The sequence below is a fragment of the Cydia splendana genome, chromosome 6 (genome assembly GCF_910591565.1).
Source record: "Cydia splendana chromosome 6, ilCydSple1.2, whole genome shotgun sequence".
Taxonomy (NCBI): Eukaryota; Metazoa; Arthropoda; class Insecta; order Lepidoptera; family Tortricidae; genus Cydia; species Cydia splendana.
This window is the reverse complement of record NC_085965.1, coordinates 5,786,562-5,800,152: the sequence shown is the minus strand read 5'-3', so window position 1 is coordinate 5,800,152 and position 13,591 is coordinate 5,786,562. Positions and strand designations below refer to the sequence as shown.

The following is a 13,591-nucleotide window of genomic DNA, read 5'->3' as shown; positions in this document are numbered from 1 at the left end:
TCGATGGTACCATAATATTGCATTGTCATCCGATTTATACATGCATTGATCCACTTCCCGGCTTCCGCTTGAGCTGAAATTTTGCATGCATGTATAAATCGGATGACAATGCAATATTATGGTACCATCCAGCTGATCTGATGATGGAGACAGAAGGTGGCCATAGGAACTCTGTGATGAAACAACGCAACCTAATTGTGTTAGGGGTTTTTAGAATTGTCTCGATGAGTATTAGTTGTCTGTCTTAAGAAAAGTACAGTCGGCGATAAAAGCTTGTACCAAAAATGAAATTTTTGCCAAAAACTTATATCTGATTTCACTTACAAGCATCTTGCTTTGGTCCAAGATACTTGGTACTGAATAATTAGTAGTGTAACGTCAAAGAAAATTTATTCCTATCGAAGGTTTGATTTTATTCAAAGCTACCTATTCCACACAGGACACATACATAAGCACTGTTGAAATGTGCGAGAGGCTAAAGCGGGAATACTAGCAGAAGTAATGCGGTAAAGTGCATGTGCCTGTGCGGGTACGTATTGCAATGTCTAAAATTAAAAAAACTAACGTTAAATAACCTACGTTCAAAATACCTAAAATCTAAATACCTCATGATTTTAAATACCTAAGCAAGTAACACCTACCTACGAATTACCTAAGCTTAAAATACCTATTGGACTAAATATCTAATGTTTGAAATACCAAAAGATATGTCACCTAAATTTGATACACCAACATTTGAAATACCCTATGGTCAAAATACCTAAAATGATTCATTTGCTAGCTATTTGTACGAAGTAGTAGGGTAGGTTCCGCGAGCGTAAAAGAGGGTAGATTGAACAAAGTTGAATTATTTTCTGTTAGTTGTTAGTCACCCACTAGATTGCAGAACGATGAGATATTCATTGATACGTAAAAATTAAAAAAAATATATTTAAAAAAAAGCCTAATAAATTAACCAAAATCCGAATCAAAGGTAGATCCGAATCGGAGCACCCCACTATCCACGTGGTCTTATCTGTCCTACCCCTAGAGTGTATGTCAAAAGCCGGAGGCGCGCAGGGGAAGCAGCCCTCGCCCGCCGTAGCAAAGCCGCAGCAGATGCGCAGTCCGACTTGATATTGAAGCTCTGGATGGCTCCGACGCGCCGTCATATCTTCGCACTCCGCATCTGCTCCGGCGCTGCGGGCAAAGCAGCCCTTTCTGAGGGCTGCTTCCCCTCCGCGCCTCCGGCTTTTGACATACACTCTAGGGGTAGGACAGACAAGACCACGTGGATAGTGGGGTGCTTCGAATCGGATTTGTTTGTTTAAGGTTTACAAAAATCGGCCAGGTTAACAATAGTCTACTTAAGATTCGGACTTGCAAATATTGTATGTGGTGAGTTGTATACTATGCAAACTGAAGTATTCTGCAAATTAAACATTCATTGAAAATGATTTCTGCCAAACAGGTTACGCTGAAGTAAAACCAAACATACCATTAGACATTTTTAGCTTTTGGTATTTAATCATTACGTATTTAGATTTTAGTGATTTTGGACGTAGGTAAATTTACATTAGTGTTTTTAATTTTAGACATTATAATATGCACCCTTTTAAACTTTAGATATTTTGAATTTAAGTCAAAACACCATGAGGTATTTAGATTTTAGGTATTTTGAACGTAGGTTATTTAACGTTAGTTTTTTTAATTTTAGACATTGCAATACGTACCCGCCTGTGCTCTTCATTGAGACTTCAGTTTCAATTTCCCAGTGCTCTTGTTAGGATCAATCTGCTGAGTATCGGCTTTATCGGGTTAGCTAGGTATTTGGTAGGTATTGAAGAGATAACTAGCGCCAGCATAGGTTTGCGTGCATGCGGCCCGCGAGCCTCCCTAGCTATTTTGTATGTACCTAGTATATATTGACAAACGACAATGTCTGCTAAAATCACAAATATTACCGAAGTGCGGCCCGCGTCAACTTCGTTAACTACTATGTGGCCCTTGGCTGCTAAAAGGTTGCCGACCGCTGGGATAGACCATAATTTGTTTTTTGTGTATTTGTATCTGTATATTTTTTATATATTTTATTCTATATTTTTTTATGTAAATCGACATTAAGAGACCATATACATCTCTAAGTAATTGTAATACGTTAGTTACGTTAGTTTGAATTGCTAGTTGCAGTTAGTTGTATTTTATAAAATTGTTGATGTATTGTTATTATTTTTGCTTGTATGTGAATTCAATGTTGACGTGTAAAAGTGCCCTTGTGGCCTATTTGCTGAATAAATGTTATTCCTATTCATGTGCCATATGTAAAATAGTTCGACCAACCAACCCCATTTTCAACTCATGTTGTACACCCACGAGCAATGCCTAGTCGGTTGTGATCTCTAATTTATTAATTTGGTTTTGGGACAATTAATTAAGAATTCTAGATAGTCTCAACGATTACGGGGACTTAAATTAATTGAGATCACTCCGCCATTTTGATTAATGTTGCAACTGAGATACGGATTCAAAGAGTCTTAGAATTACTTTATGATTAAAAAGGTCTAATTGTATATTAAGTTGAACTTCTGATCTTAGTTTTCATAAAGCATTATTCGTTTAATAAATTACAAATGTATATGAATATATAAATGAAGAATATTAAAAGATTTGATTACATTATAACTTGTTCAGAAATTCGTAGGTATTCAAATTTGAAAGATAACGACCGTCTTATTTAACGTGAATCTGTTATCTTAATAAATGAATTCGCTTCGCTGACTAAGTGATTGTCGAAATCAAATTAGATTATTATAGGTATACCTACAAAGTTTTTTTTAGAATCAGCTGATGATCAATTTCACATAGATTTAGGTAAATACATCATCAAGATACAGTACGAAATTGCCTATTAGGGTAGAAACATTACATACTCGTACTCGTACGTAGGTATATTTCAAATAAATTGTTACAAGGCTTGTGTTATGTTAATTATAAGGATGTCACATTATACACAGAACTATAATATTGCTATTAAAATTTGCAAACAAATAAGTTTTATCTATCTCGTTTAAAAAAGATCTGTAGCTGGAAGTTGCTCGAGCGTCACTATAGCTGAAAATCAATCAATCAATCAGTCAGTACCTAGTCCTGGTTATAGGTAACAAGGAGAAATTATATCCCACTTCATTAAGTAATTCTTATCAAATCATTCCTACGTATTATTCAAACGGCAACAAAGTATTAAGATTTAAAGTAGTATACCATGAATGTTGTTGCAGGCCGAAGCGTGGCAGCACACGGAGCTGAGCGCGCCGCTGGCGGGCGGGCTGCGCGCGTCGTGGCGCGTACTGCGCGTGCGGGTGCCCGCCACCGCCAGTGGCGCGCTGCGCGTGCGATGCGAGTCCGTGCTGCAGGTGAGTCCATGTAATCTGAGGGTCTACCGCGAACGACGTTCGACGAGTTACCTCTCTGTCCTATTTGTAAATTAGTACGTAAGTGTGACAGGAAGGCAACACGTCTGTATTGTAACCCGAGGGCCACGGAACGCACGCTCCGAGCGTGCACGCTTGACTCTGGCGCCGACCGCCATTGTTTTAATCCTATGACGGTCGTCGTCAGCGTCGAGCGTGAGTTTCGTGGCCTAGGCGGCGAGGTGTAACACAGACACGAGGTGTAACACAGACACGAGGTTCTTCTAGAGTATTTATTTGTATTTTCTGTGGGCAGGTGGATCCGCCTGTGTTGCGCGAAGCCAGAGCCGTCATCACCGTCTACTCGAGGACGGAGCTCTCCAAATACGTTTCTAATAAAGGTATGTGAAATAAAAAAAGCCAGCAGAAAAACATAACTCTTTACCAAATGATTTTAAATGCCGAATTACTCTAACTTCGATTTAATAATTCTAAAAGGTAACTTATTCTCGATACCTATTGAGAACGATGTTCTTTAAGATGCAAATTGTAATTTGAAATTTAATGTAATAATAATATGCATGACTTGCAACATTTACTATTTAGATATTAAAGAATTACATTAGCATAATATGCTTAGTACTTAAGATCTTGCATGCACGCAGTTAATGTTCACATACATGGCTTTGTCATGTCATGGAAAAACAATTTTCACATGCCATATGGCAGAACGTATTAAGGGTCAACATTGTAAATTTATAACATCCACTGTACTGTACCATATGTTCTTGTGAATAAACGTTCATTCACGTTCATTCAAATCTGAGTTATGTGCCCACTTATTTTTTAACCGACTTCCATTTCATAGAAGGAGGAGGTTCTGTATTCGGTTGTGGCTATGTTTTTTTTTTTTTTATGTATGTTCATCGATTACTCCGAGACCCGTGGGCCGATTTGAGTAATTCTTTTTTTGTTCGAAAGGAGGTACTTCCAAGGTGGTCCCACATTAATCTGGCGCTGTTCTGATGATTGGATCCAATTGAGGGAACTCCTCAATTTTTAAAGGCACATGTATGGTGATTTGGGTATTGTCTTAAGCAAATCAAGCATTTCCTCTTAAAAACCACTAATTTGATGGAGTGGACCTGATGATGATTATTGTTGATGATAAATGATGATGATTTTATAAGTAATTACTCAAATCGGACCACGGGTTCCGGAGTAATCTACACTCCGGAACCCGTGGTCCGATTTGAGTAATTATTTTTTTGTTTGAACGAAGTTACCTCCAAGGTGTTCCCATAATATTGTTGGTTATAATCTGGTGACGGAATTCATAAGGAAATGAGGGAACTACTCCATTTTTAAAGGTACGAGTATGGCGACATCGTTGTTTTTTATAGTAACTCAAACATTTCCTCCCGTTAATAACCCATTTGATGAAGTACAACTGTAGCCTTACCACGAGTTTGACACTACATCTTCGCTATCGTCTTCGTAACTTACTTTCTATACATCTCGCTCGCACTAATAGGATGCCAGTACGAGCGAGACGCATAGAAAGTAAGTTACGCACTCGCTAAGCGAATATGTCAGTGTTAGACTTATGGTAAGGCTACTGAGGAGTCGGGAAATGGCGGTTGAAGGATTGGTGGTTCAGGCTTCAGGGTCGAGGGGTTCCGTGATCAGGGGTTGATGTGCTGTGAGGTTGAGTGATCTGGGGGTTGAGGGATTGGGTCAGTGGCGGGGCGGAGGATGGATTTTGTGTTTGTGCACTGTAGTGACAGGAATGATTACGAATTTAGTGATACGCATCATTATTATTTTCATTCATGCGTGACGCGTCACTCATAAGCTGTTAACAATGCCTTACAATTAAAAATGGAGAAATAAAAACTTTTACAAAAAAGAAGAAAACGGACTTCAAAAAGGATAAAATAAAATATAATCCGTTTTTAAGTATATGCGTTACTAACTGATGTTTGAAGTCGGTGCCAAGACAAATAGTAACAATGCCGGTCAAAAATAATCAGCTTTATGTCTATAAATCACATTACAAATGTACTAATAGGTATTATAATAGTGAAAGTAATTCTGTCTGTCTCTTTGTCACCTTTTCAGCTAAACAACTGCCATGTAAACTGGTGAAATTTGCCATGCAGGTAAAAAGTTAAAGCCCTGTAGATGGTTCTTGAATTGTTTTATATTTTGAAATCAAGTTCTCTGGATAAGAGGCGGGAAATAACTCAGTCCCAATCCCACACCTGAGTACTATGGACAGTTCGAAAATTAGTAAAAATTGCTGTTTAAAAAACATATCGGCAATCGCATTGGTTTTATACTAGTACCGACAAACATGGTACGGACTGCGCCAAGGTGGATTGACAGTGGGTTCTTAGGTATCTACAGAAAGTATGATAATTGCTGTCGTGTAAGGCAATCCTTGTTATGGCAAACATTGTTACCGGATCGCCCTAAAATCATGGTATGTTTCAAATTTGGCTTGGCACCGACTTCAAACATATCAGTTAGTAACGCATATACTTAAAAACGGATTATATTTTATTTTATCCTTTTTGAAGTCGGTTTTCTTTTTTTTTTGTAAAAGTTTTTATTATAATTTACTGTTTTGAAGTATTTAACTTTGAAGTCACATAGTTTATTCAGAAATGTAGTGATCAACTATGAGTCATCCAGGTGCGGCGCCGTCAACGCTTGCGACCCTGTTTTCAAAACTTTCAACTTGGGAATACGAAATTAATATTTATTTAGGTTTGCACAACTTTAATATGTAGGTACTTTGTTTGTAATTTATGGTAAAGTTCTGTCTAAACTATGTGCCTCTTCTGTCACTTGATTAGAATATTAAATTAATTTAATTTATAGGACGAAAATGTTAGCTTAAACTAAATTAAACACACTATCTAGAACTTTAGCGTAGGCAGTTGCTTTCTGGTCACCCGTTGAATCATCACAGGCCTTTGCTTCTATAGCAGACGATTTATGCATTGCTGTTAGACAACGAGTATAGTGACTGTTGGAGGCCGATGCGTGAGCGGCACGACCTCCCACATTCTTGGCACTCTTTAAGAATCTTTCCTTTAATTAAATAAGACCAATGGCTACTTTTTGTTTCAGGTGGAAATTTCTATGTGAATGTCAAAACGGTAATAACCATTTGGGTTTTCACTTTTATATCAACGCTATGAGCTTAAATGATATAGAATTATCCATATCGGGTGATATTAGCACATAAGTGTACAATGTACATGCATCACTTTTCTTGACGTGAATAACAAATTTGCAACATAGGGCCATAGAACAATATACTGGTTGAGAAAGAATGTATATGACCTAATAAATTCAACGAAATTATTAAATTTAGACGATCGTAACTGCTTAAATAGGTACTTAAGTATCAATGGAAAAAAATATATTTTTTGTACATTTTATTTTAAACTATAAAGATCAGTGAATATAAACTACTTACATAGGTACTTAAGTCCCTACTTAAAATGTATATATATATAGCACATTTACATAAATAACCAAGATGTTTAGAGATTAATCTACGTAAATATTTGTTGGTTTCTTAGAAAAGTTATATTTATTGGTTGTAACATATAATAAAAAATATAAGTACATAGGCATTGATGTAATGGCTGTGTTTTATTTAAGATAACGTCAATTATTGTCACCATGTCTTGGAAAATATACCTACTGTACAGTTACACAAAATTGTTGTCTTGGTTAGATTAATAGTAATGAGGAAATACGTAGGTAAATAAAGATACCTATACATACAAATGTGTTTTCTTCTTGGTTATTCTTGACACGTGGCACCAGCCAGGTTTAACCCCAGGTTAGTGATATGGTGCAAGTGGCGCTAAGACGAATAATAATGATACGAGTAGTATCATCGGATAGGCTTCCGAATTAAATTACCTCTGAAACTGTAAACCTATTGAAATGCTCGAATAAAAATGTTATTACGGTTTTCTCCCACTGAATACCGCCAATTAGAAGTAAAGATAAATGTATTTATTTCGAAGTAACTTAATATTCCGTCCGTATTCAACCTGTACCTGGCGGGATATTTCACTTTTGTAGCGGGGTTTTAACAACACCGTAAAAATATTATTTAACCCGGTGAAACTTGTCGGATAAATCAACAGACGAGATGCCTCCCACGGGAACAGATACGTCTTCATGTTAACCGGGAATTATGCCGTGAATTATGTTTAGTAAAAAGAATTTGTCACGTTAAGTAACTTTGGTAATAAATAAGTTAAGATCCTCTTGAATAGGTATTTCATTTTTTTTATATTACCTACTTACATCATTGGCCATTCAGCGTGGTAATGCCGCTAGTATTTTTAGCCCATTTGATCCGGGGGATAATCACTAATCAGAGTGGGGGGTAATATTGTATTTGTTAAGTCATTTTGTTTTATTTTTCTTAGGTTTATTTTAATAAGTAATTGGAAAACTACACATAAGCAACATCGATGAAATGCACTTCGCTCCAATTTTATGCAAAATAACGTTTACGATCGCGCTCCGTGTCTCCAACCTACTGATAGTGCTTTTAACAATGAACCATTTTATTAAGACCCTCGGATATGCATTTACAAACTCCTATAACATCTGAGAAGGAAAGGTCTCATTATATTGGTCAAAACTAACAGCAGCTTCCCAATTTCTTGATGCGGGAATACTTGAGGAAGTGAAAAGTATTAAATTAACTTGTTCTTATAAGTTTGAGATGTAACTTTGATAATACAGTTTACCACCCGCTGAACCCATGACACAAGAACGAGCTTTAAGCCCTCGTATCGGCGGAGCGCGGATCCGCGTACGAGGAAAATATTAGAAAAAAATTCACGGCACACGAGAGGTTAATATGTGTTGTCTTTAAATATCTGCCCGATTCGAACTTTAAGATACGTCAATTAATAGAAATGTTATGGATTAGATGTGTCAGTGTCAAAAGTGACGTTTTTGTTTGAAGAAACGTCACATTTGACACTGACATATCAAATCTGACGTAGCAGAGAAGCTCCAAGAATATCGCCTCCGGTGGTTCGGCCACGGTTGTCGCAGGCCAGCTGACAACGTAGGAAACATATGCCGTAACCTAGCCCTTGACGGCCCCCAACCCCAAGGCAGACCAAAAAAGCGATGGCTCGATGTCGTGAAAGCAGATATGAGCGTGAACGAGCTCACACGAGACGACGCCCAGGATCGCCCAAAGTGGAGGAAAGCAAGTAGGAAAGCGGACCCTGGCAAAGGCCGGGATAACGCTAGGTAGAAGAAGAAGAAGATCGTTTCTAGATCTATTAATTTACGTATCTTAAAGTTTGAATCGGGCCATGTATTGATTTTTTTGAGACAAGTTACTCCATATTTGAAAAACTTGATTTGAAACTTTGAAATAACTAATTTATCTATTATGTTAATTGTTTTATAATTTTTGACTATAAATACCTCTCTGACCAATTTGGAGTACCCAGGTGCATATAGTTGCATAATATAAAGGAGCTTCCATATGTAAATTTTACTTGATTACCTGGTAGCCAGCATAATAATATCTACCGTATCTGAGCCAAGATTAGTACCTAAGTCTGGCAGCACAAAGACTAATTGGGAGCTATCTAGTTAGATCTGGACTAGCCAAATTTACGGTCCGCATACGATCAAGACACCAACCGCATGGATACGAATTTGTAAAGCAAATAGTACCGAGTGTTCATAACTCAAGGGACGGTGAGTCGAGCTTTCAGGTCAACTAGGGTAAACGGGCCATTGAACTATTATTACTAACGTATAGAACTGGCACATATAACCAGTATTTTGCGCCATGAGTTGCTGCCGTTTTGGCATCAAACCATAGAAGCGGAGCGTGAATCTCGCGACCTAAACGCGTAACCGCCATGAATGTTACGGCGTTTACGACGTTTTAGTCGCGTGGTAGAGGTTGTGATTGCGACAGTTTCATTGTTTGGTATGTAGGTACCTATAATACCTACCTAATAAAATAATAACTCAGTGGTCTTGGCCTGTTTAAGATTCGAGCTCTCGAAATCTAATACAAGTGTTTATACAACTGTATTTGCATGAACTTTATAAATTACTTACTTAGATACCTATTTGAGTACACTCTAAGAACCGCAAAATCAATAGTATAGAACTGACTTACTGGCGCTTGTTACAGATCAATCAGTACTGAGTAGTCGGTACTTACCACGACCTGGCCCACGACCCCATGATCACCACCACAACCAAACCCATAACTATTCCTATACCCCCACCACCACTATATTACCACCTTGGTCACCCCCATGACCAATCCCGAGACAAACCCATGGTCACCCCATGACTATCCCTACTACCACTGAGAAGGTAGTAGAAGTTTATGGCTCCCTTCAATACTATTCCCACTATTAGGCATTTACATTCTACTAATAGAAATGAATACGAGACATCAAAATACCACTCGATTCTCAATGTACATCGCTCGTGTTTATAAAAAATGTTTATGGTTTGTAAAAATGTCATTCTCAATGACATAATTTCAAAGGAAGATGGATCTGAATAGGAATTGTATTTTTAGTATCAGATAATAATGAGCAATTAGGAACCCTGAGTTCTATCGAGCAAGACAGTAAATGATATTTTATGTGGCACAATTTCTTTGAAGTCGAAGTCAATTCTGAGTGGGTTCAACCGAACGCCAGTCTGCTATCTATGTTTCGCCTAAAGTCACAAACCTCACAAATCCTTTTGATGGAGATACGGGAATTGGAACTTTAGTCAGCAATACCTAAAGTTGCAAATCTCTTAACTTAGTTTGAACGAGATAGGATGTTTTCGGATTTAGAATGGCAGCTTCATTAGTGCCTGAGCTGGCACACAGGGCAGAGCTCAAGGAAAGTTATTTTAATTTGTTTTTGCCTTAAGTTTAATTCCTAATAAAATGTGGCACGTTTATAAATGAAGAATTTTACAACAATGTTTTTCGATTGCGGGTCAAGTTAATGCTAGTTACAGAGTAATTCCGAGGCAACTCCAACGACGGCGAGGCAAGTTAGTTGAGTTGGAAGTTACTAACTTCACTTAAGTTCGTTACTGGTGGCGCTGCGAGCGCGATGCGTGCCCCGACGTAATGCCAGATGTGTCTCGGAATTAGCAAAACGAGATAAAGGGTGCTTGTGAGCAAATCCATATTCTTGCATAAGGAAAAAATGTACGGAGGTTTCTTTCACATAAAGTGGATAATTCCCTCTTTAGCGATAAGACCGCCTGTTGTGTATCCTAGTCCATTTATATCAGTTCATTGTTATTTGAGGTGTGCAATAAAGAAATTTGTAATGACCTACAGGTAATTCTGCTATATATAAGGTTTGGCGTTTCCTTACGTATTTTTTAAACGGTCTTACTAATGTAGTGCATAATTATTTTCCATAGTTTTTTCACGGAAACGTACGTGTCTTGCTATTTCAGTCATTCTCGGTAAAAGTACTGACGTTGACTGAAGTAGCATGACAAATACGAACGCTTCCGAGAAAATACGATGGAAAACAATTATGCACTACATCTGTACAACACATGAATCTTTTGTGTTCCTTTTGTTTTACCCACACCTGGAACTTTTTATCACAAAATAAAACGATAAAGGTAAAAGTTTCGTTATCAGGCCTTATCAGCTCATCCTCTTCTAATGAAGCTTTTGAAACCGCTTAGCTGATGTTAAATAGCTTTTTCAACAGAAACGGGGAGTGTTAAACGGTGTTTCTATCATTTTATTCCTTCCAACTCTCCGTAAGTAGTTACGCACAACTGCAAAAACCTGCCTGCCTGTCTGTTTCTTCTGCACACTTAAACGCTAGGTACCGATTTAATGAAATCCGGTACGTATTTATAGATACAGTTTGAGACCCGGGAAACGATAAGTATAGGGTAGTTTTTATCAATCATCATCATGAGTCCAAGTCGCAGCCATAATCTTACAAACCACCAGCACAAACATAAAGTTAACTAAGTTACGGTGTAGAATACCTACCTACTTGTAGCACAGTTCTGTATAATTACGTATTAGCAAAAATAATTTGAAATAGAGAGTTACTGTCATGGTAAATTATGTAGCTACAGTAAATTTACTGCCATCTTTCGACAGACGATTAAAACTGTCAGAACGACATTTGACTTTCTTTCACTGATATGTGTTAACTTGTTAAATAGGTATTAATATTAACGCCATCTACTCGAGAGAAGGCTGAAGGTTATGGCGTCATCGCTCGAAAAGATTGCACCACACCTTTGGCCTATAGTCGAGTAGATGTCGCGTTAATATTCATATTTAATAAGTTAACACATATCAGTGAAAAAATAAGGATCAAAGTCAAATGGCGTTCTAACAGTTATATTATGTTCTGTCGAAAGATGGCAGTAAATTTACAGTGGCTACATAATTTACTGACAATCCGTCTCTATACACTCCATTCTCTTTGGTATTAGTAAGACAGTGTTGCAGCATTCTGCCCGGGTTATCTCTGCGCCATTATGCATACGAATTGTTTTGATGCTCGCATTCAAATTCAAACTTAAAGACGTGTTATTGCGCTGTCGGGAAATCCCGAGGACTTATGAAGCTCGTTTAGTTTTCATGTGTGTACAGTTGAATGTGCTATTAAGAGCAAACTTCGCTACGTCTTTATTACAAGCTTTGTATTAACTTGCAATGTACCTACGAGTAACTATGTTATGTAATTATGTTTGTACGGATCAAATCTGGCAAATTAAATTTGACCCATTTCCCGACTTTCAATGTAGCTGAAAATGTGTATGTGTAAGTCGGGTGACAATGCAACATTATGATACCATCGAGCTGATTTGATGATGGAGACAGGAGGTGGCCATAGGAACTCTGTGATAAAACAACGCAATGTAATTGTGTTTGGGGTTTTATAGAATTGTCTCGATGAGTATTAGTTGCCTGTGGAAAACAAAGTACAGTCAGCGATAAAAGCGGCAAAATTTTAAATACCTACTGATTCAGGACTCATGAAAATATTCAATACTAAACAATTATCTACCGATATTATTACCATTTCATATATATGATCCGCAAAAGTCAATGTTGGCTAGGTACTTGGTAAATGGTAAAAGATTTTTTCAAATAAAATTTACTTAACTTTACTCTTGTAGGTAGGTACTTAACTACTTTGATTTTACTAATAATTTCCGGTGTTTGCTGCTGTCTAGAAAAACCCCCATTATGTACCTGTTACCCAAAATACTATCTGAATCTTTTTTTTTCTATTGTGCACTTTGTAAATGGGTTTTAGCATTATGTGCTAGATGTTTCCCCAGCACTGAAGTTGTCCTCGAAATAGATATTCAATAATTTCCTAAGTCCTTCACATCTCAATTAATTTAGTAGATACTTAACCATTTCCTAAACTCTGAAGTAAACTACTTATTTAGATATACATTAATTTCACTTTACTCGTAACTATTCCCGATGATCCTTAGAAATCTCTTGAACTCAAAGTACTCGGGAGCCTTGGGTGCTCCATATTAAGGTAGCATTCAGATGTCGACAGTAGCGGTGTTTCTGCAGCGTCCCTGGTTCAGTTTTACGTGGGCGATGTCACTGTCATTCTCCTTGATAAAATAAGTGATCGAATGAACTATCACGACAGCGATGCGTTAACAACAGCAACGCAGTTTACAAAGGTCCTCGCAGTAACGCAGCAACAGCAACTTTGCTGTTGCGACATTACTGCTGCTGCATTATCGCGGGCGCTGTTGGTATCTTTCGTTTTCCTTGATAACGTTCGCCACTGCATTACTGCAATCCGTCACATACTTTAATCGATGAAATTAACAGATACAGCGGCGCTTCGAGCAACAGCAACATCGGGAAGGGAGACGGCATTCGTACTATTTCCCCTCTGCCGAAGCATAGACAACTACAACAACATATAGGTACACTGTACCACTGTACCTATGGCGATGCGTGTAGTGTAGCGCTCATCCGTACACAAAAAGAGATCGAGGTTTGCAAGATTAGTCTTTGACGAGTGTCATATTCTATGTATTTGTGTCGTCATTACAGATTGGATTTTGTATGTAGTGAGTGAAATGTGCGACTGTGTCCACGATTCCTCCCGCAAAAAATGGCAGAATGATTTGTACTG

The 13,591-nt window shown here is 37.7% G+C and overlaps 1 pseudogene; it reads left to right on the top strand.

Moving 5' to 3' along the window:
- LOC134791551 (uncharacterized) overlaps window positions 1-10,149 on the top strand; it is a 45,889-nt pseudogene extending 35,740 nt beyond the window's left edge.
- Window positions 10,150-13,591: the final 3,442 nt, after the last annotated feature.